The 26,568-nt window shown below is 40.2% G+C and overlaps 1 protein-coding gene across 1 annotated transcript in view; it reads right to left on the bottom strand.

The window, feature by feature from the left end:
• Nucleotides 1-7,625: 7,625 nt before the first annotated feature.
• LOC143209156 (uncharacterized) overlaps nucleotides 7,626-26,568 on the bottom strand; it is a 321,762-nt gene continuing 302,819 nt past the window's right edge. Inside the window, exon 12 of the mRNA XM_076424475.1 lies at nucleotides 7,626-26,242. The gene's annotated coding sequence lies outside the window, so the exon portion shown is untranslated. The remainder of the gene's footprint in view (nucleotides 26,243-26,568) is intronic.

Genomic DNA, 26,568 nt, shown 5'->3' with positions numbered 1-26,568 from the left:
ACATTCACTTAGAAGCCACTTGGAGGTTGCCCAGAAAAGTGTCCTTGACAACTCACAAGGTCAAATGATGCGTGAAGTGCATTAAAATGAGAAAACTAGGGATTCAGATGAACTATCTCGGTAACCGGATAAAATCAATTGTAGTTCTCAGGAGATTCGAGTCGGGGGTCATCTAAGGGTGGCTTAGGAGTCCCGTGGAGCTCGTTTGATTCATGCGGACGGAGAATAGCGAGGGATAACTCATCAGTCGTTGATATCTATGGCAAGCCCTCGGGCTGTGGTTCTTCCCCGGCGAAACAAAGTAATTTATCTGGCCTGTGACGCGGCCGATCCGCTGTCTCACGTTCTGAATCGCCTTCTCGTTACAAATTGCCCGGTAACATTAGTTCTGTTCGACTCGCTCGGTCTTCCGAATTCGCCGCAGGTGTTTCCGGACCACGGACGAGGAATTTCCCCGTTTCGAACGAACACGGTCCACCGTTTCACCGAATCGTTAACGACCACGGGATAAAACGCCGACCCACCATTGCATTCGTAACGAGCAGCCTGCCCTAATCGCATCGGGTCGCATCATTAATTGTCAAACATTTGATCCCGGGCCGGGGACACGGGAATCGTGAAAGTCGCGGAAAAATGTCTCTGTCAGTTCATAATGCGAAATAATTAACCCTTTGTGATAATTAAATTGTAGAAAGCTCAACTGTTGTATGAGAAATCAGGTTCGGTTTGATGTGCACAATAAAAATGAAACACCTTGATCTTGGAATTCAAATTGCATCGAGTCCAAAGGGTTAAAATAGAGTTGCTCGAAAAAATATTCGGAGGATGCCAGATGGCGGAGTGATTATGAAAATAACCTAAGACCCGCTAGCCTAAGAGCATCTTGCATCTCGCCAGCGGGAACTAATGCGGCCATCGCTATCGCAACTTTTCGATATTCAAATTAGCCAACGGATTCGCCATCTTGCGGACGATTTCCCGCGAAGCGGAACAGATGCTGCAACTTCTGAAGACGGATTGAAGCACACTTCGCTGCATATAGGTCAGTCCGCAAAGCCATCGACCCTCTTGCTAAGTATGGTTCTCGTTCGAAGGACGGATTGTTGCAAATCTAGCAAATTTCACGAGTTCATTGACTCGACACACAGTGGGACAAATGTCCGATCTAGCTGGAATAAAGTCATGTTCGGAAACATATATATACTGGGTGGTCCACCTAAATGTAGCCACCTAAATATCTCCTTTATTTTTGATGACATAACACATGTTTTTGATGCAACGTAAACGGTATCACAAGGTTAATTATTTGCAAATGTTATTGTTTTCTCAAGGTCTCTTTTTCCGGAGCTTTTAAGGTCATAGATATTTTTTTTCCTTGCATATTACAGTTGGCAGTAGAATGCATTTAGACATAGAAATAACGTTTTGTAATATTTAAGAAAAAGCTGCAACAAAAGTGGGATGGTATTATTGCGTCTACGAAACTGTATAAACAAAAATTGTTTAAACTGCATCCTTCGTATCTTTTCTTTTAAAAATTGGTAAGGAATTCTCATAGTCGGGGGGGGGGGGGGGGGACAGCGAAATCGTCTTTCGCGAAACGTCACACTGCGAAATGAAATTCTGGTAAGGGCAATAGGAGAATAAGTGGCGTCTAGAATTGGACGCTACTTAAACGGCACGTTTAATTTCATTCTTTCCTCTGAGCCCGGAGAAAATTCCGATCCTCCTTCGTTCCACATCCCCCGGGGAATCCTTTTTGTGTACCGATACGGTGCTCCCTGAATTTCTGCTCGGCAACAGGGCTATTGAATTTGATCGAGGCCTGTCCCTTTGATGTTCGCGGATCGTTTCCTTGATTACAAGTCCCGCGGATCTACTTAGACCTGTCTCTGCATCCTGGAGAAAACAATACTGCGATGTAATAACGAGACGAATGATGTCATCGCTCGTTTTATTAAAAAATGCTCTTTGATTCAATCCTGCTCGCATAGTTGGGTCCTTCAATGAATGTTTCTCGTGACTTATCCTGTATTTTGTAGACCATGAACAAATTTTGTGCACCCCATCTATTACCGCGAAAATAAATTTTTAATCCTTAGTATTCGAATCGCGACTCAGAGTCGCTACTAAAAATGGCTGTAGCATTATTCAAAATATTTACATTATTAAATATGTTGGTATCTAACCAATTACTAAACATTTAAGTGCTGTATGAGGGATTATATCAATCTTATAGTGACACAAAGAAAAAAATTAATATTTAATTTCATTGAAGTAGTGTAATCAAGTAGAAGCTATATAAACTAGTTTTAAGTTAATTGTGCACTAAGCTATTATGTAATATGTTTGTATGTATTGTATGTGCTGTATTGTATGCTGTATTGTAATGCATGTATTGTATGTGCTAATAAACTATACTTGGTTTAAAGCATTAAACGAATAAATAATAATAGAATGTAACTAATCTAGGTCGAAAGAAATGTTTAATTCTCGAGCGAAAGTAGCTCCGAGTGCAAAGGGTTAAGTCTTGAGACATTTCAAGTGAAAGATTGTTGGGCAATTTTTCCAACGATCCAATATTCTAAGACAAATGCAGCTCATATTCGTTTTCCGAGGGCTCAGGTCCCTGATCATCCAGTTAGCTCGCCACGTTTCTTTCCCCCGATCATTTGCCGTTCATCCCATTCCCCATCGTTTTCGGCGCACCCACAAAAGTTTTATCGGCCACCATTCCCACCGCTTTATGGCTTTCCATTCCGCGGCCACTCACGATCGTTTCTCTAGTTCCACCATTTGCTGCCACCTCCTTCACCCCAAGCTAGATTATGTTTCAACCTCTCGCGCCATTCTTTCGCAATTCCCCGGGCCCCGGGTATCCCTTCACCCCGATCCCATGGTGCTGCTGCTACTACTGCTCCCCCGACTTTTTGATTTTCCAAACGTATTCCTCGCGAGCCAGCTTTTTTTCTTGCTTTTATCGCGATATTATCTTATTCGAAGCTCTTTCAATTTCCCTCGAAATTCAACGCTTTCTCTTGTATACCCACGCCCCATTCTACCTCCCCTTCTTCCACCTCTTTTATCTGTTATTTGTAAGCAGAAACATTCCAATCACGCCCCGCCTCGCAATCTCAAACGGCCCAGTCGACGGAATCAAACCTACCCTCTCGCTACCTTCTAACATTCTCCATCCCCTATACGGGGTGAGTCAGTTAACAGTGTCTTACGTTGGCTGGAATTAATTTGGACACTTTATACGAATCTTTTAAAATTCAATCAAATGGGCTGAAGTTTTCTTTTTTAAATTTGATATTGATATGAAATTTGACACTCGATTGAAATTTTTCTAGCTACCAAAAATTTACTGAGAGATGTAACTACATTTATGGCTTCTGAAAATTTTCAAAAAATGGTGGAACATAAAATTCGATAGAATTTGGCACTATTTTTATTTTGTTGATTTTGTATTTTATTCCAGTTTCTTAAAATTCGTCTACGAAAATTGAAAATTGCAAAATCATCCGCAGTCTACACACATTACAATACAAAAATGAAGATCATCTCAATAAAAAATCAAATGAGAAGGAGTTAATTACCACGTTGTATGTTCCCGGTTGTTAAATAATTCGTTAGAGATATTTTTGTTGCAGGTGGTTTATGAGTGAATTCAGGTGATAAGGATGAGCAACTCACCCTGTATATATACGCAAAGTTCTCATACGGAGTTAAGGGTGGGGAAGGGGGTGGTTTTCGCGCGGCTTCGATACGTGACACGTGCATGGGGGAGCAGGGGGCACCGCCGATAAGATTTTATGGGAAAGCCGACTGTTTCATTCGCGATCTGTTCGATGCATTTGTTCTTCGGTCGCTCCAGGGTGCTACGGATCGAGTGGATCGCGATAAAGGGAATCGCAGCGAATCAATGCGTTCGCCTCGGGCTTCGCTGAAGGCAACCTCCTTCAAATATACAGAAAACGTTTCCTCTTAAACGCTGGTTCAAGGGAAAATTATAGAAATACTCCACGTTAAACGTATCACACTGATAACATTTTTTTGCAAAAATATTGCCAGTTCAAAACCAAAATCATATGATTTTCAGTACAGGCTGAAATTTCGCCAAAAATATCATGAGCATTTTTTTCTTCTTTCCAACGGCCACCTAAAACTTGACATTCGATATTTTTGTTCGTTTCACGTATACCTTTTCCATTGAAACCTCAATAAAACGACCGAAAAAAATCGTACAGCAAGTTTTAAGGCATAGTTGCAAAGAGAAAGCTTCTATTTTTCCATCTGTGGTACATACAGTCGTCAAAACAATTTTCAATGGCTTTAGTGGACGTTTAAATTCGCTGCATTTTCAACACAGGACATACGTTCTACTTTTCTATCTGCTGCACCGTGAAAAAATGTTTTTCGAAAAAGATGAACAAAGCAGTGCGAAAGTAGATGCTTCAATCTTCAAAATCAGGCGAGGTTTATTCTCGTACGTTTTTTTCTAACGAAATGGCGACTGTTCGAGTATCGACTATTTCTGGAAAAAATGAAACTTTTAGTGTCCATACATCATTGGAGCCTAAATAGTTCTTTCAACAGACATACTATTCAATAAAAATTGACTGTACTTATCAATTAAATGTCCCGATCGATTTCATAGGTAGATCACGTGATCCGGATACAGATATACCCGCGCGTCGCAAAAATCTTTGTTTACATAGCAAACAACTCCAGTCGATTTCCTCGAGAGGGGTGGTTAATACGCAGAGTCCTTCACGTGTGCTGTTATTTCGCAATATTTATGAGGACAGCGGATCTGTTTGTTCCACGGTCTCCGCAGAAGCGAGATTGTCGGACTTGTTGATACAGGGGGTGGCGAATCCGTCGGTATATATCACGGCGAGCCGTTATTTCGCGGAGGGATGAATATATTCGAAGGGACTGGTGCTCGTGCGCGCGCGCGACTCGAGCTTGATCGGGAATATTTCTTTGCTCTCGTCGAATGGAAACGATAAATTATCTCGTGGACGTCGAACGGTCCATGAAACGGACGTCGAAGGATCCCCGGGAAAAGAATTCGCCGTGGAGAATCGATCTTGATGCAGGAAAATGAAAACAAGAAGAGGAGACACTGTATTGGCTGTGTCAATGAGAAACAACAGCTAAAATAACTCCTTACCTGTTGGTTATAATTAGACTGCGAATCTTTTCATGAAATGGGTGCCATACAGGTTTAATTCTTCCTTAATTAAAATTTAACACGTTGAAAATGGTGCATTTTTATTCTTTTGATTAATTTTATTTGACCGAAATTTTTATTCTTTTGATTAACTTCATTTGACCGAAATTTGTATTATTCGATTCACTTGATTTTACCGAATTTTTATTCTTCGATTAACTTAATTTTATAACTTTTAACGAAATTTTTAAAAATATAGAAATAAATGATAGTAGAAGAAATCATATTTGGGCCAACATTCCAAAGATTTACCAGACTTAACAAACCAGCGCCTGAACCGTAGGACTGTAAAGTACGAGACAGGACAGAGGCAACGAGACAACCGAAGTGGTGGTTAAAGGAGTGGGGGTTGAAAAACTGTCTTCCGTGTTCGAAGACGAGATAAAAGTTTCCTGAGCGTCGCGCGTCGGGTCAAATTGCTGGGAAAAGTTTCGTTAATGTAAGCGTAAAACGCGGGCGCAAGTTAACGATTATCAAAAGCCACGGCGAAAGCACTCGAGCACCGGATACATTCAAGCGGGGAAATTCTGGTGGACTGTGCCGGGGTAAAAAGCGTCGAGCAGGCTCGAAACTTCGCCGCTGTGTAGCAAAGTTTTCGGGTACGGCCAGTTCCGAAATTTATTCACCGCAGCCGTGCTCCCCTGTGTTCCACGAAAATTAATATATTCCGCTTATATAAGTAATGCTCGGCCCGTCTGTCGCCTATGTCCACCCCCGCGCAACCCCAGTCTACCCCCTTTCATCCCCTGTCTCGCGTTTCGAATCGTCGGAAACGCGTTAACAAATTGTTTATGGCATGATAATAAATATATACAGGCTCTGTTTAACAATATGACGTAGCGAACGACAGTTTATGTAGTCCTTATGGAAGTATCGTGACCTATATACAGAATAGGGGCGAATACAGAGAAGAGTTTTCTGGGGATAATGATAAACCGTCTAAGAAAAAAGCATAACATGTTGGGGGATGAAAAAGAATCCGCAAAGTGCGTCCATTAGGGATGATTACCAACTGATGGGCCCGGGAATGCATGCTGGCAAATTTATCGCAATCCGAGGCCGAAAAAATTCACCCCTGTGACCCGCAGTGATTGAAACGAATGTTCTGACATTAATTGCGATTTATCGGAAGGATCTGTTTCGCGACAGGAGGGCAACTCCTGTGGATAGACACTGTCGAAGGTGAAACAGATTTGTAGGTGTGCGGAATTTTTAGCCGAAGGAAAAATATAATTGTCGCAATTTCAATAATCAAGATTTCTAATTTCTTTTAAAAGTCTGAACCATTCATACTGATTAATAAACAACTGCATTTTCTCGTTTCCGATCAGCAGAGACACCGGAGAATCACACAAAACCATAGACCCACGTTTTTCAAAACTTGTCCTATAAAAAAATTTGTAACTCATGTAATTTTGATTATTTTGACTTGAAAAAAATCAGAGATGTACGTCGTATACCAGTAAATATTTGTGCAAAATCTTAATGCGAAATGTGCAATGGTTTTTCTGAAAAAGTTCCTGAAAATTCGCGCAAAACACGGCACGTTTATTCAGGAAAACAGGAAAATCCTCATTCGGTCCGTCGCGAGCAGACATTGTTTTCCACGCGAATTTCATTTTCGCAACCGGCGCCACCGGAAGTGAAATATCGTCCGCTAAAGTAGTATCCTTTTTACCCCGAATTTCATACAACCGTTCGCGAGAAGAATTTTCGATTCGATCGTGTGTCGTTCTTGCAGGAGATCCCCTGTATCATAATGGTCCTCCTTTTTCGGTATTCCGCTCGCGGATTTGAAATCGTCCGCGATTTTCGACGAGGAGAAAAAATGCCTGTGAAGAAAGAGCAGGAAAATGGCGCTGGCCGAGTGAAACGACGCCGTCGATCGGGAACGAAATTGAAACCGGTATGGAGAAAGTGAGAGAAAAAAAATGGCAGGATCGAACACCGGTGAAATTCATCCCCCGCGAGATGGCTGCATCACTGCTATACAGGGTGTCTCAGCTGAAGGAGGCCACCTAAATATCTCCTTTATTGTTAGTGGCACAGAAAAAATATTTATGCCATAATTTAAATGGTATCGAAGTAGGAATATCATTGAAGAACAATTTCTTTCTGTCCGGTTATTTTTTCATAGTTTTTTCAAGGTCATCGTCATTTTTTATCAGGAGAACTTTTTTTTTTTATTCCATCTTGTTAATGACTTAAGTACATTCAAATGTATTTTTTTCAGCCGCTATAAGATGGAATAAAAAAAATGTTCTCCCGATAAAAAAAAATAACGATGACCTTGAAAAAACTATGAATAAATAACCGGACAGAAGAAATTGTTCTTCTATGATATTCTTCCTTCGATACCATTTAAATTATGCCATAAATATTTTTTGTGCCATTAAAAATAAAGGAGATATTTAGGTGGCCTCCTTCAGCTGAGACACCCTGTATACCGTTCGCTATAGCTCGCGAAGTGTCTATTCGCGTAATTGACCGTGAGGCATTAATTCACGACGATTGAACGATCACCTATGGAAAATGGGACTCGCTACTTCCTGCTAAAAAAGGAGAGAAAACCCGAAAAATACATCCTCCGATTTCTATCGGCAGTATCCCACGAATGGCGGATCGTTCACACGAAACGATCGAGTTCCATTGTCGACGAAAATTTGTTTCGCTCGCTCTCTAAAGTGGCCCCTAGACGATCAATAATATTGTCAATATTCGCTTCAATATTGAAGCTCTACATATTGAAGCGCGCATCAATATGCTTCAACATAAACGCATCAGTATTCTCACCAATATTCATTCTGGCAAAAATATTCTCTTTTTTAATTGTTCAACCGTAAAGTTTGGTTTACATTGTTTCAATGCACCAACAAATTTTTTGCATCGAAATTGCTTTTTTGTTTTTGTTAAAATAATCTTTTGACTTCACTTACCACAATTCCGGATAATCACGATATGCCGCTATAAGCAGGGTTGTGAAATCCCGATCGCGAACGGAACCCAGATCACTAGGAGAGGAGCTCGGTGGGTCAGCCATGTTCTCACTTCCCGGTCTCACAAGCAACTGATATTGAAGGAAATATTGACACTAAACCTCCTAGACGTTCAAACGTTCTTCAATATTGATAGAACGCTTCGATACGCTCCTAGGCGATCAATATTTCCATCAATATGGTCCTTCGTCAATATTGAAGCGAATATTGACAATATTATTCATCATCTAGGGGCCACTGCGATTGTTTATAGCTGCAGCATTCGATGCTCTCGAATTAGCCGTAGTTTTACACTGCCTTTTATCTGGTTGTGTTGTTTATGTGACAAACAGCAACGCTTGCTGACCACTTGGTGTCTTTGAAATTGCGTATAAAATATTTTGGCATTTTATAAAACGTTATTTTCGATATGAAAACGCCCCACAGTTATCATTTTACATATTATTATACATATATATCTTCTTTTTTCACTTTCCGATCTTGTAAAATTAACATACATACTTTGAAAACCGATGTTAATAAATAAATAGTATTCTAATTATTAGATATTGCTGCGAACTAACCATATTAAATCCAGTTGACATCAAAGGTACCGCCCTAGTGTCGCCTCTGATTGTATCTCTAATTTTTTGGTATATCTGGGATAAATTTGAATGGGATACCCTGTGCAGGGAATGATTGTTCTACTCCATGGAAAATTATTCCGGCTCGAGCCTAGAAGCCGAAGGTGGGCTGCGTATTCAATGAAAATTCAGCGGATCCAACGAAGCAAGCCACGGAAAGTTTGTGTACGTTCGGGAATAAAAATAATGGGGTTTAGCGGCCGGTTGAAACGCGTAATGGTATTATATGGACTTCATTTATATTCCAACATGGGAACGGAACCTAAAGAAACGAAAAAGCGCCGGAAAACAGAGGCTCGCGGGTTAAATCCGGTCAACGTGCTACCCTCCTGCCTTTCGAGGATAGTTTTGCGCCGACGTTTGTTCCACCCTTGGCAATAATTTTTGCAGATAAATCAACAATAATTGCAATTTAACCAATCGTGATTAAATATATTATTTAATTGACAATTCAATATATTCTTTATATTATCTGGGATTCAATTAGAGGACGCTGCCAGCTGTAAAATGAATTAATTTGATCCTTAATTGATCTTGCTGGATCGCATGATTGTTTTAAGTAAATTAATTATATTTGTTTCCATTTATCTTATACAATGTTCAGTCAATTAGATCGGTCATTGTTTAATGTCGTTTACAATTTAATTAAAGGATACATCGTCGAGTGTAATATGCAAAAATTAATTCATTTCATCCCTAATTGATCATGTTGGATCGAATGATTATTTCAAATATATTCACTGTATAATAGAGCATGCATTAATTATTAACATAAATTAATTACATTCGTGTCGAATTGTTGTACACGACCTACCCCACGATTCACCCAACCCTATAAATCAATTAATTATGGTTGTTCTTCAGTTTATCAGAGACGTAAATACTTTCAGTAAATAAAGTTGAAAACTTTCCTTGGCATAATAAGTTTGCAAAATCGTCGGAAATCGAGTGATCCGCCGATAAGCGACCGACGATGCAGGATAAAATCATCGCGTCGGTCCGATTCATCATTGATAGGATCAAATTGAACGGCCTGTAGTGGCAGAAGTTTGTCGCCACCCTAGTAAATGTTCGAAAAAAATACTTCGATGGAATCGGCGGTGTCGGGCCGAGATTGCCTTCGTAAATCATACGGGCCTCGATGATGGAAGTCGAGCCGAGCAAAATATCGTGTCGGCCGGACTTAACAAGACTGTCACGCGATCGATCGATCGTTAGCTCGATCTCGGACAAATCGGCTCGGGCGTCCACGTACCGCCAGGAAAAAAAGAGCACGTCCGAACGTGCGAGCATTAAATCCTTCCGCGAGCAGAACACATCGATCGGCAGTCTATCTTCCTGGCGAACGACTCGGAATCACGGACGACCAAAGGGTCGCGGAATTCGGCGCCGATTTGCCATAAACTCTCAAACGATCCCCTCCCCACGAGAAGGACGTGCGAACTGAGCATTGCAGCACGCCTGACCTCTCAAGGCTTGAAATCGAGAATTTTTTACGCGAATCAATCAGGATTGTACGCTAAATCGCGTTGTAAACGAATCGGTGTAGATATCAATGGTTTGGATAAGAAAAGTTCCACTACATCGTGGATTAAACAGGTAAAAGTTTTAGAAAAAGATGTTAACGAACAACAAAGTTCTATCACAAAGCAGACAACCTATTTTCATAAATTAATTAAGGCTGCTGTTCAGTTTATCAGGGACGTAATTTCCCATAAACTTTCAAACGATCCCCTCCCCAGGGAAGGACGTTTGCAGCACGCCTGACCTCTTAAGGAGTGAAAGCACTCTAATTTCGAGAATATTTTACGCAAACGAATCGATCAGGAGAAAAATACGAATTTGCTGAGACTCTTCTGCATCGTACTATCGAAATAGCCATGTTTAAGCATCGAATATCAAACACACACACACACATACATACAAACCTTCGCCAACTCCGAGCAGTAAATCAGTGAACATACCTCAAAGTTCGGCAGAACAGCGACTCCAGCTGCGCCCGGTCGTTACACCGGAAATTATTAATGCATTATCGCCGCGGAGTAATAAACACGTTATTATAATAATACGAAGTCGAAGCGAGCAGGATCCGAGTGTGTGCCTGTGTGTAGCGACGCAAAATTGTGGTACAATATGTGTTATACGATCACTGAGGGGGCCGTTGCCATTTAAAAACCGGACGACTCGTTTCCCCGACGATAATCCCGGCTGTAATGCGTCTATTCACGCGATTCACCGGGAATATAATGCTGTGATGAACGAGCCGATCGAAAATACGATACATCCAACATTTAACACGTTATGCGCTTAACATCGTATTAAGGATTCGCAGCCCGATTATAGTTGTACCGGCCTGTTTGCCGAAGCGACTTTCCCTGCAATTTTAAGCTGCGCCCACACTAATCATCATTTACCTAGACGTTTATTTCTGCCCTTAATAATCCTAATGAGCTGAATATAATACAACAGTTACATTCTATAAATGTTATTTCTACTTTTTCATCTGAGATATTCATTTTTAATGCGTGAAATCAAGTAACCTCGAGCAACTGAATCTGAAAAAATACAAGGCACTTTCCCAATGCCGATAATAAGTCTAAATATTAACAGCTGCGTACCTAGGAAGTTCGATCGAAGTAGATCCGACTTCATTAATAATTTACCAGCGGGGGGAGATCGACAGAAAAGCGCAGCTCTCGGCTTTCAATTTTTTTCTCACAGCCCGCGTTCAATTAAAAGTTCCTCGACTTCGGTCTAACAATCTCTCTCTCTCTCTCTCTCTCCTCTCTCGCTCTGACGTGCGCGCACGTTTAAAGCCGTCCAGAATAAAAAATAAAAAAGCTTCATGGACGGTACGAAGAAACGCTCTTGGTAATTTTACCAGCAGACTGGGACTCGAACACGTTTACGTGCTTCATTCGTACCCTCTCTCTCCCTCTCCCTATCTCCCACGCTCTCTCTTTCCGGCTGCCACTCGAATGTATTTGATTAATATAGTTAGCAGACGATCGCGACAGTACATCCGACGACAACGGAGGGAAACTTACCGGATTCAACAACTGTGCAAACTGCGCCGAGCGCCGACGAGCAATGATAAATATTCCTCGACGAGGTATTAGTTAATGAATCAAATGAAACGGAGAATAGATTCCGCGGCCGAGTGTTGCTCGCCAGAATTTCTTCCATTCTGTCTGCCTATTCTGCCGCTCTTTCGTGTTTGCCAAATTATTCTGGTCCTCACTAGATATTATACAGGGTTTTCCATTAAGTGTCAATTAAATGATTGAAGAAGCTGTTTTTTTTTTACAATGAACAATTCTTTACCATTTTTTTGACAATTTTACAATTTTACTAACCACGTGTGTCGAGGAGTGACAACTCTAGTCTTCAAAAAGAGAAAAGAGCACGAAATTAAAAATGACACCTCTTATAAGGGAAGGATCTCAAGTGTCCGACTTCGATTTTGCAAATCTTTTGTGAGACGACGGTATATGGATCCCTAATGATGTCTGCAAAATATTAGGTGTAGTTACTCAATAGTTTTAAAGATATAAACAATTGAACTTTCACGCAACCTGCTTACACGGGTAATTGAACATCGGAAAGGTATGTAAATTTAATTGTTTATATCTTTAAAACTATCGAGTAACTACACCTAATATTTTGCAGACATTATTAGGGATCCATATACCATCGTCTCACAAAAAATTATCAAAATCGAAGTCGGACACTTGGGATCCTTCCCTTGTTAATGGACGTCCCTTTAGTTACCTGATTTCTAGTGCATTTTTTATTTTTCAGAAGTGAGGATCGTAGTTGCGTTTGTTATTGTAAAGCTAGACCATTAAGGTAATTTTCTAAAAAATAGACATTTGAAATCTGTCAACACAGACGGCTAGATTTCTGTCTAAAAGAATTTCTCTGAATAAATCTAACCTGGAGAAGATTCACTGCGAAATAGAACGAGCAACAAACACAATAAAAATGTCACATCAACGTGCAGTGAACCCGAGGACGATTAAATTGGAAAAATGGAAATGTTCCGTATTATAAATCGAGATGCACCATCTCGAGGGCGAACTATCGATCGGAGATTGTTAAAACTCGGACGTCAAATTACGGTAACGTCAGCCGTGCACTTACCTCGATAAGTTAATCCGGACAGCTCGCAATTTTCGATGCTCGCCGGGATCAAACTATAATAAGAGCTAAATAAGAAATCCGCGGTGATGAATCGGCCGGAATCGAACGGCGTCAGCAATCGCGGGAAAATTGAGAAAAATGAAAAGGAGCCGACGTTCCCGTGGGAATCGCCGCCTCCGTTTCCAGAACAAATCGAAGCGATCTCTTTTTCTTTTTTAAACATCCGCGGCGACTCTCGTAGGAATAACAATGTCTGGGTTGCTTTCGATTCGTTTATTTAATAACTCACAATTGTTTTACATATACAGCTGACGCGGTTGTGTTCGTCTTCGATCGATCGTGATCGAAATCGATCCGCGTCGGATTTATTTCGTCTTTTATTCGAAGATCTCTTATTCTTCTTTTCTTCGCTCCGTTACTGCGTGATGTCGATTAGTGCGAGGGACTTTAAGGTATTATTTCTGTATCTTATTCCGTAAATTTATATATATATATAAACAACTATACAACTTATCGCTAGCTCGTAGTCGAACTTCACCCCTTTGCAACCCTTAATTTCGATTCTCAACCCTCACACGGTCCCAGAAAAGTTTTAGATCATTGCGAAACCTCGTGTTCGATTTAGGTACATTCTCAAACGACTGTTTTATTAATATTAGAATTTCAACATTTGTTTTCAAACGTTTTACAAGCTGGTGTTTGTATAAAGAAGGTCTCTGAAAATTGAACACGAATTTTTCCAATCATCCAATAGTTGCATCGTAGATAATTTTGCGTTCACCCATTTTTATTCTACACTGTAATTCCATCAATTGTGTTCTATATGAAGTCTCGTGTTTCGAATAAATGTATTTAAATCACTACACAATCGTAGAAAAATTAGAAATTGTATAGTGTTCAGAGAAGACAATGGGTGAATTTTTAATTATGGAACGTGCGAGGGTTGATCAAGGTGGAAGCACTGTGTTCGTTGTTGGTAGGTCACCGATTTTTGCGCACATATATAATGATGAAAGTTTATTAAAAAGTGTTCCTATTTCATTGTAACTCAAGAATTAAAGATAAATTCGTGACAGACTATTTTAACATCACATATTTATTGGAAGTCTTCCAAGAACTTATAAATTAAATGATTGCTCAAGTCGGTCTCTTTGAATTACTTCAAGTACACCCTCTTCCTTTCTTACACCCTCGACAGTGTTTTCTCGGGATCGCGAGAACCACTTGTTTAAAGAACAGTTGTTTTAATTAGCAAACGTTCGGACAAGGCTCAACAAAAAAGTTCCTGCCTACTTCAGATTCCTCGGAACTTCCCTCCTGTTCCTTTTTGATTTTGATACACCAACGATGGACCATCTTGACGAAACTTTGCAACAATTTGCAGGAATAATTAAGCGAATTAAGAACAGTTCGAGCGAAGTTCCCTTGCTGTTCCACGGCGAGCGATTCCAAGAACAACTTTCGCTTGGTTCCCTTACTCGAAGATAATTAAAGATTTTTTAGCAATATTTAATCGGCGAGATCACTCAATTTATAATTCTTTCAGTTATTCAAGCTGGCACATTTCTGAAGAACTCTGCAACGTCGAAAACATACACGATTCTATGTGAAATAATGATAATACATTTAACAAGATACTGTAACAAGAAATGTAACAAGATACAGTATATTTTTCTTCGGGTTATTATGTTTAAAAAATACAAATTGAAAATTTAATGGTCTATTTTCATATATTAATTTCAAACTTGAATTTTTCTGAAATTGTGACTAGGATAAAACATATTATACTCCATCATATATTTCGTATTATTAGAATGATTTACTGCAAAATGAGATTCCAGGTGAGAAGAATTTTGCCTCGCACTTTTAATTTGCTTTGGACGTGGCATAATGAAGTTTTTAGGATTTCCAGCGCACCTGTGCATTGTGGTATATTCTAGACAGCATATGTTTAATTTGGCAGATGATAGCACTTTCGTCACCATTATTTTGAAGTTCGCGCAATTCCGTGAGCGAGCGAACGGTTCGACGGACGCAGGAAACGCTCGGTGGACCATAATTCCCGTGATTGTTGAGTGCGAAAGTATGTTCGAAATAATTAACCCGCCGCTCTAAGTTCGAACTTCCGTATACCTTCGTTCGTTTTGCTGCTCGGGAATAACTGGGAGCTTTCGTGCATTGAAAATGAACCGGGTTGCGTTGGCTTCCTGCGAGCGAATCCGGAAATACACTGCGGGGATTGTCCTATTGAAAAATCTGCTTATATTCTAATCATTCGGCATAATTAATTTCGAACAATAATATCATCCACATTCAGTGCTTTCCACGAACAATATTTAATTAAAAATAAATTGGCATTAAGGCTTGTCTGCTACAAGAGGAATTATTTTTCAACCAAAAAATGTAACAGAAAATATACCTTTAAGTTTGATGCAATTGTTGGGCTGTGGATCTTCATGTAGATTTATATTTTTAATCAAATATTTTAGATTTATGAAAGACATTCATTAAACCATTTATTTTAAAAAATATAATAAAATATATATTAAATATATAACATAATAAATTATAAAACCTGACATTTTTTAAGATTCTTAATGAAATTTCATGGAAATTAAAGATTCAAAGGATACGTACAATTTAGTACATTTCCAAAAAAATACTGAAGAGTCTGATACTTGCATAATCATCATAATTTAATGAAAATTAATGATTTAAAGGACACGTACAATGTAATACATTTTCAAAAAACCTTATGAGTCTGATACTCGCACAATCATCACTGTGATCTATTCTATAAGGATTAAAAATTAATTACATCGTATCTAAATCTTCCAGACTGCTCCTGAAATTCGTTTACAGAGCAAACATCCGAGTAGTAGAGGGCGCAATTGAATTTTTACTTTCCCGGAAACGGTCAGGAAAACAGCTTTGGAACGAGGGTCCGCAATTGGTCGAGATTAGTTCTCGGAAGAGTTTCGAACAAAGATGTCCGATCTTGTCCACGCCCCCTACCTGTTCGCCGCGGTGAAAAATTTTCAATTACCTTTCGCGGCAGTTAGCCGGGCAATGAAACTGGAAGCTGTGCTCCTCTCCTCGAGAAATTGGCACTCGGGTAGTGACCAAATTCTCTGTCGGAGGAGAAGCTGGTCCGAGGAATGCACTTGGATGCAGCAAGTCCGAAGAATGTGCAATTCCATCTGACCGAAAGGTGCTTCCGGTCCCGCCGAATCGCGTTATTACGAATACCGAGTTCGTTTCTATCGTTCGTCCACGTTCGCGGTTGCCTGGTCGCGTTCGCCGGCGCCATTCTCGCCGACGATTAGGCGAAAGGATGCTAAAGCTCACGAACAAACTTCGGAGGCAAGTAACAACTGTTCGTCGAGGAAATATTAATGGAACCCACTGACCATTAACGTAAAAATAGATCAATACTGTGCGCATAAGATCGCACGACCGAAGTGAAAACTTCTATTCCGATTGTACACACTCCCGTCCATAATTACGATTTTTTGTTATTAAAGGACCTACAGTGGGTGTAAAAAGTATTCGTACGCCCTTTAAAACAGAATAACTTTTTTATAATTGTACCAAACGACCTGATTTTTTATAATCAATCAGAAGCATTGTTTTACGAAATGGTATGCAAAAAAGATTTCTCGAAAAACTATAATTTACAAGGTTACATGCAAAAATAAAAAGGCATTTCCGAAAACTTTTTTGTTTGGGGCCTAATATAAAAATTTAAAATATACGTTTTGTAGATCTCTGTTAGTTATACACATACTGAACATTTCATCGAAATCGGTTGACGCTGGAAAAACGACACGCATCAAAAGGTGTACGATTCTGTGAATTTTAAGCAGAAACTGATCAAAAGTCGTTTAAAACTACGATTTCCACCATTTTTAACCGCTTGTATAACTAACATATCTGGATCTACGAAGCATATATTTTAAATTTTTAATTAAGGGACCAAATAAAAAAGTTCTAAAAAATGCCTTTTTTATTTTTGCAGGTAACCTTGTAAATTATAATTTTTGGAAAGTAATTTTTGCATATCATTTCGTAAACGAATGCTTCTAACTGATTAATAAAAATCAGGTCGTTTGGTACAACTATAAAAAAGTTATTAGTTTTTAAAAGGTGTACGAATACTTTGTGCACCCACTGTATATTATGAAATCAAAATGGTACTTGCTAATGTTTTCCAATGTAGAGAACATATAAATGAAATCTGTAAATCAATTCTATAAATTCCTGCCTCCGAAATAGGTCCTGAAAGTAGCTGGTTGGTTGTGAAGCAGTAAGGTCTTAGCTGGCATGAAGCCTCTCTGGAAAAGGAGCTGTCTAGTCTGTGGAGTACTAGTGTAGGACGGGCGAAGCTCATTGAAAAATATTTGCACGTTTTCGGGAGGGCTGTTTGAACGGGTCGCGAAAATCCGGCTTAACTCGTGTCCGCGCGCAACAACGGAAACGGAATAAAAACTGAAAATCCGCGACGCGAAAAACGGAACGTTGCCGCGCGACACTGGAAAACGCGGAGCATCAACGGCGATTGTGGTCCGGGATTTACAGCTCCGGAATCGATATGAACAAGTACCATTCACGATTGTTTATCATTTGTACTGTATTATATAAATAGACTGCGGAAATGTTTCGGCGTTGATGGCTTCAGAAAATTTTCAAAAAATGATAGACTATAAAATTTCACAGAATTTAGTACGATTCTCATTTATTTCAGAACTACAAAGAGTACTACCACTGAAAATAAGATTTTACGTAACTCCACTTTCTTTAGATTTGCCCACGAAAATTGAAAATTGAAATTTAAGCATCCGCAGTCTAATTATAATGTATTGAAATGATAATAAAAAAATATGAGCATCAGCAGGGACGTCTAAATATTTCTTAGCCCATCAACAAATCTATCGTTCACTACTTTGCTAAATCAACTCGTCGTGTACTATTTTTTCCCGGCAGTTCCGTTTATGGTTTAAGGGTAGAATAAATATCGCGGTCCAGAAGAAATCGAGCGACCAACGGTGGAGGACATTGGGTTAACCGCGCGGATTGTTTGACGCGGCTGCGGACGCCGCGAAAAAAGATGACACTTTTGTCCGCGAGGGGCGGGATTTTTCAGGATTTTTGGGTGACACGCCGCTGACAGCACAATTTCGCGAAATCCCGACGCATGCATCACGCGTCGCTCTGCGTGTTCTCGCGGAATTTTCGGCCGGCGAAATTTCTTTTCGGTTCGGTGGGAACACCTGCACAGTGTACACAGGCTGTTTCACTTCGTTTTATCGAATCCCCACTGCCTTTTACTGCTTTAAAATCCCATCAAAATTACTTTCTGTTCGCAGAGAGGCCAGCGAGATATTGTTAGTTAGCCAGTCCATTCTTTTCTTTCATTCACCCTGTCAATATAATTTTATTATACACCGCGAGGATAATGGGAAACGAAGGATAATTTCATTCTTCTTCCGAATTGAATGCTGAACATTTCTTGTGTGTATGGTAATTGACGGATATACCCCATCGCGGTAATTAAATTCAGATTTCCAGTATCACGAAAATCCATGTAATTTTTCATTTTTTTGCCGGTGTGGAAGGTGCACAATTTTGCGTAGAACAAAGTATAAAATCGATAACTTCGTTCTCCTGCAAATTCATTTGATTTTTTAAATTAAATGCCACCTGCTGTTTGCTCGGAAATATTAATGGAAAAGCATAATTACTAGACTGCAGATGTTTATGAAAATTTACGTTGCCAAGGGTTGATCGATTTTCTAACAGAAAGTGGGTACTTTGTTATCCTGATACGTCAGGTAAATTAGCTCGGTAAAAAAGAGTATTAAATCTATTAAATATTAATGGGAAACATGATTGGCTTGACTGAAGATATTTTGCAAATTTATGGTCTCAGAGACCGATCGACTACCAGCTGAAGTAAGCTAGAAACATGTTACCGTGATGCTAGCTAAATTAGACTTTATTAAAATTTATTATATAATGTAATATATCATGGTCTCTGAATTAAACAATTCTACATTGAACGATGATAAAAAGTAGTCTTTAAAAATGAAGAATGATTTTAATAAAAAATGAAATATGATTTGAGAATCATATGAAAAGTTTCATAAAGATTTTCGAGCATCTTCGACCGGGAGAAAACTTGAGAATCGCGAAAATATTCGCGGTTTATCGATCGCTATAATCGTAACGCGGAATGGCACTAGGGTCTCTTTCAGCGGCGTTCTTATCGCGCGTGATTATGTTCGTCCTCCCTAGGAATCGAACGTGTGACCATCGTGCCGAATGAATATAGTTGGACGCCAGCGTCGTCAACAGATCGTAAAATCGAACGAGCCGACGTGTGTGGCGCAAGTACGCGTTAAAGATCCCACAGATCTTTGCGAATATTCACAGTGACGTCATCTACATGATGGGTCACGTGAAATGTGCACAGAGTTGCCAAATTGTCACTCAAGGAGAAAGTAACATGGAAAGAAAAAAAAAGTAATTATTGCACTGCGGATTTTTATGCAAACTTGATTTCCCCGAATTAATTTGTATCATAAATGTATAAAATTCGCAGTCTAGCAATTACAATGATGTCGTATGGTTCATTTTATACAGTGTAATTTGCAATTTTCAGGAAAAAACTTCGATTGCAAAGTCCGCTTTTGCAGGCCCTTTGAACAGTCGTTAAGGGAACCGCGCCGGCAGTGTCCAGCATAGTTCCCAGGGCTTGTCACACCCCTAACCAGATTATGTTCGCAATGCAGCGACACAGTACGATAAGGGGTGGGCGTACGCGTGACTCAACATCGCTGAGGATCGTGAAACTGTGTCACGAGATTGGACGAAATTTTATTCCTAGCGACTGATTAGTGACATGATAGACTGGTTATGAACGTGATCCTCTAATATGCATACAAATGACTTTCCTCGGAGAGAGTGATGGCGTTTCGGAGTTGTGTTGCATGAGGTGTGATCCTGGGTGCTCGTAATAATTAATAACTTCGTTAGGGAAGCAAATGGAGAGTAAGCACAAAGACGCCAAGAAAAAATTGATTCTGAACAAGGTATTAGTCAGTGAATTTATTAGAATTTATTAGAAAGTAAATCAAGGATAAAGAAGAGAAACGAATATTCAGATGTTGAGGGAAAAATTGGTTCAAAAGATCATTTCATCGGTCGGTACGTTCACAAGCAGTTTAAGACGCAGTGTTGGTTATCAAAATTGATTCTAAACAATTGATGTGAGTCAGTAAATTTATTAGAATTCATTAGAAAGTAAATCAAGGATGAAGAAGACAAACAAATATTCAGATGTAGAGGAAAAGATTAGTTTAAAAGATCATTTTATCGGTCGGTACGTTCACAAGCAGTTTAAGATGCAGTGTTGGTTATCAAAATTGATTTTGAACAATTTATTAGCCGGTAAATGTTTTAGAATTTATTAGAAAGTAAATCGAGGGTAAAGAAGAGAAACGAATATTTTGATGTTAAGGAAAAAATTATTATCAATCATTTTCTTAGTCGATACGTTCACGAGCAATTTAAGATGCAGTGTCGAATATTGCGAGTGCCGAAAATAAATAAATTGCAATGGATACTGGGACAAGTCTTGATGCACAGCGTTTCCTTTTAGTAAAAAGGGAACCCTTGTAGCCATTAATCCGTCGGAGCGCGTTCAGCTTTGGCCCGGAGCTTAAACGAATTTCTACACGGCGATAATCCAGTTTTCGGAACCGGTCGTCGCCGAAATTTCATTGTGCCAAGTGCCCGGTAAATTCTCCGCGCATATTCGAACGCGATTCGCGAGCAACTTTCGCCGATTAATTAATTCCGTTACAATTCCGGAATGAATTTCGATGACCGGGTACGCGAAAGCCTTTGATAAATATATGAAGCGCGATCAAGCGAAACGATGGATCTGAGAAAGTTTCGAGAGCGTGTCCCCGAATGGGAGAACGCTGTCACAGAATATTTTCCGTATCCTCTCGGATTGATCACCCTCGCGAGATTCTACGGGGAATTTCGCGCTCGTCCGTTTTATTTTCGACGTCGCTCGAACAATCTTGTAACGCGATTAAATTTCTCGAGCGAGTCTGCAAACAATTTTAGACGGCTGCTCGCACACCTCAAATTTCACTCGTCCCCGAACCCTGTAATCGAATCGGCAGCGCCTCGAAAAGGGATAAGTTCGAAAGCTCTTTTTTTCTCGGCCGCGGACGAAGGGAGCTGCAAGTTTGGCAAGTTAATCGGATCCCGATTGATCAAACGGAAATTTCTAACATACGCTCGAAACATCGAAATGGAAGCACGAGTGTCATTTTCCGAAAGGTAATTAGAACGATGCATTTCGCGAGATTGACACAAGTTTCGTCAAAGAGAAATTTTTAGTCGGCGCTCGTTACTTTGTTCTCCACTGGGTCATAAGGAAAATAAGGTTGTCTCAATCGTTTTTTAATGCGACGATACTTTATACCGTGTGATAAAGAGTATTTTATTGAACGATACACATCCTAATAACGATAATAATAATCAAACTCTCACAGATCTCTAACAACCGAATGAAAAATTTGTTTCGCCTGTTCAAAGATTTTTCCACTGCACAAATGGAAGAAAAATCCAATTAATAAATATTCTCCCGGTACGATGGAGGTTTGCAGAAGCTATAATCGTGCAAGGCCTAATGGGCACGATCATAGCATTTTTACCAGTCCCGTTTCCTCTGAGCGACCGATTCGATTGATCGTAATACTGCCGGGAGTCGCGTTCTCGAAATTCTTCGACGAAATTGTTTCCCGCGTTCCTGGGATCTCCGAGGAATCGTTTGAACAGGAAAGCGGCAATCAGAGTATATTAAAAATGTCAGGAATTAACGTAGAAAAGGGGAGAGAGTGAGAGAGAGAGAGCGGAGAGACGGTTGAAGAGGTATCAGCAACAAACGAGACTGTTTTCGCGTGAAATAAGGATATTACGAGCATCAGACGAATACCAATCGTGCCGAGGCTGTACTCGAAAATCGGTGCTTCCTACCTGTGCGCCTCTCTCATACCACCTTATGAAACATTCATGGGGCAAAGCAATTCGTCCGTTTCGCGGCGCTTTTTCGTCAGGGGATCGTTTCTTCCTCATTCACGACGAGCCTGGCGAATGATCTGCTGCTGCTGTTTTCTCGCTCTTTCTCTATCTACCGCCTCGATATAGTGGTTTCTTTTGTCTCTCCTCGGTTTTTTGTCCGTTTCTCACTTGAACGTGTTAGATAACAAGAAGGAACGCCATTATGTACATATAAAAATATAATCTTATCGCGATCGATCGGCCCTATTTATAGTACGCGTCGAATTCCTGCGCGGGGAACGACAAACCTTCGTCTCTTCAGCTTTTTCACTTCCTTTGACACTCGAATCGCATGTTTGCACGAGATGCTTAATCAGCTCTACTGTCACTGTGTAATTAGTACTGCGCAGATACAAAAATCAAAAATTGGAAAGTCTTTTTTTACAATTATTGAAATGGTGAAGATCTTCCTATGGGAAATGATGAAAGTTTTTGATCAAAGCGCGTATTATATTAGGTGTGCAAATAAGTTCCTTCCCCTTTATTTTCTACGATCACAACTTCTGACTGAATTCGAATTACTTCCCGATTTTGGTGCCATCTGAAAGACCGTTCTTTTAGTTTTAAGAAGAATCGTGATGAGCGTTCTAATAGTTTCCAGTCCTATGCAACAATTTCAAGCAATATGGCGTGCGAGAACCATCATTTGCCGTCACTGCTTACTCTTTGCATTTCAGCTTAGAGCATCAGCTGTTGAAGCTACTGAAATGGTTTGCGCAGCACTGGAAGAGAACGCTGTGTTTTACAGAACATGCAAGAAATGGTACCAAAGATTTAAAACTGGAAATTTTTAATTTGGAAGACGACGATCGTTCAGGTGGACGGAGAATGTTCGATGTGGGTGAATTAGAATTGGCAGAAAGATTGGGAGTCACCAGACAAGATTTATTACATTTTATGTAATGTTATGTAATAAAATCTTAAATTTGGAGAAAAGAGGAAAGAAGTTATTTGCACACCTAATAACTTCCTCGTACAACTATTGAAATTATAATTCCCACGAAAAATAATTTTTCTATTGAAATTAAATTTCTCTGGTGTTAATCGCTTCTCCTTTTTCTAAAGCAGCCGAGAACTAAATTAAATTTTTGAAATATAAAAACCAGTTTCCGAATTTTCCCGAACTGTGCAATAGAAACAGTGTCAGTGCGCGAATTCATTCGACGGAACAAACGCTGGCGAACGACGGCATTCTGTCGGTCCGCGCGCAACAACCGGATACACGGTGTGCACGTTAGTGTATATATATATATTTATGTATAATATATATATATGTATATGTGTGTATGTATAGATAAAATTTCCCCGTCAGCCACGCTCGCTCTGATACGTTTTCGCACATCACAATTTCTTGTCCCGGGTCACGTTCCGCTTCTGAGACGCTTCTCCCCTTATTGCGAAGAATGAAAAGGAAAAATGGTGTCGGTGTTTCCCGTCGCTAATCTCTCTCTCTCTCTCTCTCTTTCTTTCACACACACACACACAGGCACGCGCGTACATTCTCTCGTTCTCTTTCTTACTATAGAATAATTCAAATCGAATCGAGTGAACTGTAGATACACGATACACGTATGTACATTCGCGGGCGGTCTGTGCACGGATCGTTTCGCCGTTTCCTTTTCGACGAGGTTTATAGAGTCGAAGGGGATCCCCTTCGCCCATTCAAGGCCAACAGTTTTCTGATCGTATTTCTTCCTCTCCGCTCGATTCCGCTCGATTCTGTTCGGTGCTTCAACCTCGATGGCCAATTCCTGGCAATTTGTTTGCCGGCGATCGCGAAAGAGAACTCGATCGACGATTCGGACAGAAAGGTAATTGCTCATGGGGGAATCAATGGAGAATGTCGGATAGAGCTGGCGATTCGTTACGATTTTTCATGGTGTTGCTGAATACTAAAGAATTATAATTAGACGCATTATTTGATGCATTTGTGACAAAAACGAGCAGCTGTAATTTCAAACAGTGAATTTAAAAGAATTTGAAAATGGTGTTATATTTTTTTCGTCCTATTTAACATGTTGAGAAAGAAAATCAATTTACTTCACTCTAATTTGTTGGAATTCAGATTCTACGTTTTTATGTCTCAAAGATTATAAACACTGAACTTCAAAAAGTGAAACGATGCAATTCCAAAATAAAAGAATCCAATATTGAACACATCAGAACAATTTTCATCCTATTTAACAAGTTAAGAAGGAAAATAAATTCAACAACTGTAAAAATGTGCAGAATAAGGGGGGTATATTCAGGGACGACGGCGCCGGGTGTTGTCGTTTTCGAAAATAAATGCTTTCGCAAAACAATGGTTTCGGAAAGGAACGGTCTCGCTATCCCGATAATACATCCTGGTATTTCAAGTAGAAAATACTTCACAGGCGACTATCCGCTGTCTCTGGTACAGAGAATAGAACGGAGGATAGTAGGGGGAGGGAGAGAGGAACAGCTAGAAGAATGCGTGGGAGATAAGAGCAGAAAAAAGAAGGAATAAAAATGAAGCAGAGGAGAGAGGAGCAGACAGATGGTGGTAATGGAAAGAAAATTACGGGCGAAGCCACCGGAAAATGTAAGTATTAGGTTATTGTGGATGAACTGATTATTTGCTCCCGGTCTTGGGAGTCCTCTTCGAGTATGTTCTTTCAAATAGATACGTTCTGGTCCTCCTCTTTACACAAAAATACTTGAAATTTTGCACGAATTTATTAATATACTGTTGGAATAGTTTTTGAAGATTCCCGAAGGTAAGATCGATTCATCTGCGAGAGGGGCTGGGAAGAAATGATTGTTTGTATGTAACTCTGATTTTTAATGAAATATTCCAAATTACAATTAAATATTCCAGTGCAGGTTGCATTCTTCGATTCGCAGGTCCGCCGAAAACCAAATCCGTCGGGATCCGGGGGGTGAAACCGACCGGACGCGGTTGTATGAGGGTGGTTTAATTAGGATGCGTGCACAATTCGAGCCATCGTTAAATGTTTCCTATTGCGGGTTTCGGGCTGAAAATTGAGCGCGAAGACAATATCCGGCTCGTTAAACAGAAACGGTAATGACAGGGGCCCGATTTCACTCGTGATCTGCAGGCCGAATTGGCGAAACATAAAATCCGATTGCCACACATGTTCACCTGCGAACCGCATTCTCTTTTCATCGCTCGGCACACTATCGCAATTTCGGAAGAAACACGATCGGAACTTTGAACGACACGCACACAATCGAGGATCTCACGTGGCCGTTGCTCAATCTCCCGAAGGGATCGCTCTCGATCTTTATCGAAGACATCTCTATCGACTCCCGTTGTTCCTTCTTACCGGTCCCGTTTCTCACGGATTCGTCGTAGAACACTATAATCTTGAAGAACGTCACGCGCTCTAGAGCGTCCAGGCTAAATTAGACTGTACAATAATGGCCCACTTTTGGTAACTGCGATCTCTCTCCTTTTGCCAATCATCATAGAGAGCTGATTGGTGGAAGTTATGGTTGGGGAACACGCCTACAGTGGCCTTCGGGTTTGCTGTCGAGCACGAGTCACCTTGAGAAGGTCATCGATATATTTACAACGAAAGTACCATACAACTTTAAAAAAGAATTATATGCACTACATATTTACAACAAAAATACCAGGAAATTCTGACTGAATTATGAAGAAGAACGTTCAAAATAAAAAGAATTAAATCATTTAGCGTTAAATGAATCCCATCCTTGACAGTTTTCGTAATAATTTGTCAGATTCACTGGAGGTGCGTTCCCAAACAGCACTTTAGCCGATGACTTCATGAGAAATCATCATTCGCGACGATCCTCCGCGCTGATCGCACCGAGAGTCCGTCGAGGATACCGATCGATCGATCAAAGGATGTCTATCGAAGGTAAAAACGGGTTTTCGCGGGGCTCCGCTTCGGATCGATCGGTCCAGGATGATCCTGCGAGGATTGCTAGTAGAACAACGGTGTCATGCTCTCCTGTGTTCCTGTGTCCCTCGGTTGAATCTCACCGACAACACTCGCAGGTGTGCTGTCATCGGTGTCCACGCTTGTTCTGCGATCCTCCGCGCCGCGAAATTGAATCCAGAGTGCCGGCGGACACCTCGGCGCTGCTGCAACGACCTGCAACAAATGAAACCGGGATTTTGTTTACTTGCGACCGTGGATCGTCACCGTGGAATACCATTTCCAGTGGAAAATAGAGTTTCATTCTATTTTGCATTACACAGATAAATATTTTAGAGATGATACTGTTGTTCAAGCAGTGAATGGAATGATCAATGTTTATAAACGAACCATGTATTTAACAAAACATATTAGAATTAATACAAACGATGTTCGATTAACGACTGACAAATTTTTCAAACAGAACACTCCCTCATGCACACTCATTTGTTTATTTCGTTCAACCTTACTTCGTACATTTTGCCTCTCACCCATTATGTTTC

This window comes from Lasioglossum baleicum, chromosome 5, assembly GCF_051020765.1.
Source record: "Lasioglossum baleicum chromosome 5, iyLasBale1, whole genome shotgun sequence".
Taxonomy (NCBI): Eukaryota; Metazoa; Arthropoda; class Insecta; order Hymenoptera; family Halictidae; genus Lasioglossum; species Lasioglossum baleicum.
This window is presented reverse-complemented; position numbering and strand designations above follow the sequence as displayed.